Here is a 4,267-nt window from a genome sequence, read left to right as displayed (position 1 = left end):
ATCAGTTCCTTCTCCATCCTATATAAAGAGGCTATTACTTCGCCGAAGGTACGCATAATAAAAATTTGGCAGCCACTTTCTCCACCACTTACCTGACTTGAGCGTCGGAGGGTCGTCGCCGGGAACCCCTTCCCGGCTAGACTTTGGTGCAGGATCGCCGGAACTTCGTTCGACCAGCCGGAGGTTCACTCCAACGATTGGGAGCGTGCCGCGTGCCCAGTGTCCCTTGGTTCAGCGATTCGGACAGGATCATCATGTAAACCACTGAAAGAAAGCCACAACCATGCCTTTTAGGCAAGACCTAACCATAAAATATATTGTTCTAGGAGATGTAAGGCATATGATCATGCCTGGGAGGCATGACTATGGCATAATTGTTGCTGTTGGAGAGGCATGATAATGTCTTGTGGGTATGAACAAACCATGGAAGATGCTAGAGCCTTCAAATGACACGACCGTGCTTGTGTGGCACAACCATGGCTGGCTGATGATGGCACGATCGTGCCTCATATGCACGACCATGGTTTTTTCTCTCGCCCCAGTATTATCCTTTATACTCCATTTTTGCTCCAAATGCATCCTGTCAATTAAAATATTAAAAGAGTAGATCTCTGAATCAAAATAGTAAAAGTATGACATAATAATAAAATAGAGTGCAATGAGTATAAATCATAATCATGAAATACAAATAGATGTGCGTTAAACGATGCTAAAAAATAGCTATAATCTACGGATATCAGACACATAGCAAAGGAAGTCTGGGTGGATCAACATAACCAAAAACCAAATTAACAAGACATGTCTAAGATATAACTTTCTAGTAAATAAGACTATGAGGGAGAGTCCTTGTATCTGAGACGTAGGCAGTGTTGGTGCAATGGACCTTTCATCAAGGTTGATCAGGCTTGAGTTGCCTCGAGTTGAGTTTTGATATTTAATCATATATTTATTGACAAGAGCAAGTGTTAAGTAGAAGAAGAGTTTGTTGGAGAGGGAGATTGTTAGTGTAATTGAACTTGGACCAGGTTGACGAAGATTGATTTGGTTTGGTTGAGCGATAAGTCTAAGTGAGTCACGGTTAATCCAACACTTGGTAGTCGAAAGTCCAATAAGGAGTTGACAAGTGGAGATGTCCAAGTAGATTATAATTGACCAAACACTTGACGGTTGAAAGTTCAATAGGAAGTTAGTAAAGGCAAAGTTCAAGTAGGTCTTGAAGGACCAAATACTTGATAAGGATGAAATCCAAGTGGCTTATAGTTAATCAGATACTTGGTGATTAGAAGTCTAATATAATGTTTGACAATGATGAAGTTCAAATAGGTTAAGGAGAATCAGATGCTTGGCCATGGTGAAGTCCTGATAGGACAAGGTTTATCAAATGTTAGGCATGAAATAAAAATTATAAACAAGTCAAGAAGGATTGAATTTTGGTAATGGAGAAGTCTTGGCAGGTTATGATTGACTTGATGTTAGACATGAGATAAGAAGTTCTAGTATGGATGTTAGAAAAATGAAATCCTAATAGGTCAAGGTTAATTGGATATTAGGCAGGTGAAATCTTGATAAGTTGAAGTCAACTTAATACTAGACAAGGATGATGCCCTAGTAAGTCAAGGTTAACCTATACTAGTGATACAAGGAAGTTCTAAAGATATAGGACTCTCTTGGCATAAGAAAATTTGATGTGAATAGTATTTTCAATGTTGTCAATAGTTTGTCAGTCGATTTACATATTTACATGGACACAACAGTCAACTACTATGAACAGTATTTTCTGTAATAGTATTTTTTAGTCTGAAATCAAATAGAACTTTTTACAGTCGTCTAATATAGGTTTAATAGTCGATTGATGAGCTTGGAATCATGAGTTTTGGATTTGAGGGGGTTTAAAGGAGTTTGTTGTATATTAGTCTACTGTTGAGTATGAGCAATCGACTATGACACTATTGTAGTAAACAAAATATCCAAAATTTATCTAATCAATTTGATTGATCATCATTAGTCGACTGATGAGTATAAGTAGTCGATTGATGCCACTATTGCAACGAACATAATATTTTGAACTTGACGTGACACTTGATTGTTTTGGCTTTAGTCTATTATAATATGCATTTGACTATTATGATTAAAGCTAACTTGAAAAGAGCCATTCTATGGGTGAAACAGTTGAATTTAGAGGGAGCAATCGATTGATGGGTGCATGCAGTCGGCTGATAAGTAAAAAATAGCCATGAATTGAAGCATATAAAAGAGTGTTTTGTTGTAGGATTTGAACATTGGATTTTGGAGACTTTAAAGAGGAATTGCTACTACATCCCATACATTCAGAAAGTAATTTAAAACAACCAAACAACGACTAAAACAAATATCACTTGTGCAAATTATTATTTATATTGTATTTTATTTTTCATCTTTATCTTTACTTTTGTTTGTGTTGCTTGTATAATAATAAGTATTTGTAAGAAGTTTTTCTACCTCCAAAAGGTCTCTGGCAAGGAGAAAGATAGTGATACTAGCGCTAGGACGGTAGATTGTGGAGTTGGAATTGAGGATTTCAAACCATGTAAAATTGGTTTGTGCTTGTTCTTGTTCATTTTGTTTTTTTTTGTTTCCTTTACATTTTAACTCATTGTAGACAATCATGATGATTAAAAACAATAAAAGTTTTGAATTGCTATACACCTCTTCTAGTGACGTTACCGATCCTAACTGTTGGTGCTATAAGTACCAGATAATCGAACTTGATTTTGATGTTAGTAAAGGTTCAAAGTTAAGACTTACTTGTGATCTAACAAGCTTGACTAAGTGTTTGGAAAATCTTAGTTAAGTCTAGGCAAAGAAGTCTTGGTCAAGTGGACTAGGCAAAGAAGTCTTAGTCAAGTAGATCGGGCAAAGAAATTCTGGTTGAGTGGACTAGAAAGAAGTCTTAGCAGATCGAGGATGTTGGGCAGAAGTCTCAGGGGTCAAGGATACTAGGTGGGAAGCTTTAAGGATCACGGACACTAGGCAAAAGTTCCAAGGATCGAGGACACTAGGTGGGTAGCCTTAGGGGTTGCAGACACCAGGCAGAAGTCTAGGCGAGTCGAGGATCGTACGTCTAGTGGGAAGTCCCGAAGGTCAAGGTCGGATGCTGAGCAAAAGTATGAACAAGTCAGGAGGACCAGATGTTTGGAAATAAATAAATTCTCTAAAGAGGACTAGGTGAGGACGCCTTCCCCATTGAGAGAACAGTAGACGTCGATTTGACCTAGGGTTTCAATAAAATTTAAAAGTCAGGACCGAATAGTCTAAACACTGTCAAAATATTTTATTTCATATTATTATTGTGCTTTTTGTGCTAATTTTGTGATGCAAAAATAAAAAATCCTAGAAATGTTGATAAGGCACCCTAAGCTGATCCATGCACTGGAAGGGATCTAAGTGCCTTGATCAATTAGGCTCGCGGTAGGATGAGGTGTCAGCCTCTAACTAGTTGGTGCACATCAACATCTAGGCGCCTAGAAGGGATCTAGGAGCCTTGGATAGGATAGACTCGACTAGGATTGAATTTTGACAAGATGCTGCCACGTCAGTAGTCTAGGTAGGGGTGGGCATCGGCCGGTTTGGTCCGGTTTTACCCTACTACGGTTTTATTTTTTCGGTTTCGGTTTTAAAGATTTTTGATCCAAAACCAAACCATTTTATTACGGTTCGGTTCGGTTTTTATGTAATACGGTCCGGTTTATACGGTCGGTTATATACGGTTTATACAATGAATTAAATTGATTTTGTGCTACTACAAATATTAGTTTAGAGACAAAGAAAAAGTATCAATTTATTAAAATAATTATGAATTTAAAGTAATATTAAAATTTTGTTATCCGGTAACAATAAGTAAATATAAATATATAATTTGATTATGCTATTATATTATAAATAATTAGAAATTAATCCACTTGTATGATCAAATATCTATAAAAATAATGTTTTAGGTAAAATACGGACGGTTCGGTTTTTTCGGTTTTTTGGGAGTCAAAACCGGAAACCGAACCGAATAACCGAATTTTAAAAAACTTAAACCGAAACCGGCCGAAACACCGAAAAAACCGAACAAAAAAAACCGAAAATTTTCGGTTCGGTCGGTTTTTCCGGTTTGAACCGAATTATGCCCACCCCTAAGTCTAGGCGTCTGGGAGTGGTCCAGATGCCTGTAAGTGGATAAGTTGGTGACGAAGGTGGATCGGATAGACCTCGATGGAAGTTCTTGGAAAGGATCCAAGTGCTT

The sequence above is a fragment of the Zingiber officinale genome, chromosome 7B (genome assembly GCF_018446385.1).
Source record: "Zingiber officinale cultivar Zhangliang chromosome 7B, Zo_v1.1, whole genome shotgun sequence".
NCBI classification, from domain to species: Eukaryota; Viridiplantae; Streptophyta; class Magnoliopsida; order Zingiberales; family Zingiberaceae; genus Zingiber; species Zingiber officinale.
The sequence above is the reverse complement of the archived record's forward strand: the minus strand, read 5'-3'. Positions refer to the sequence as shown.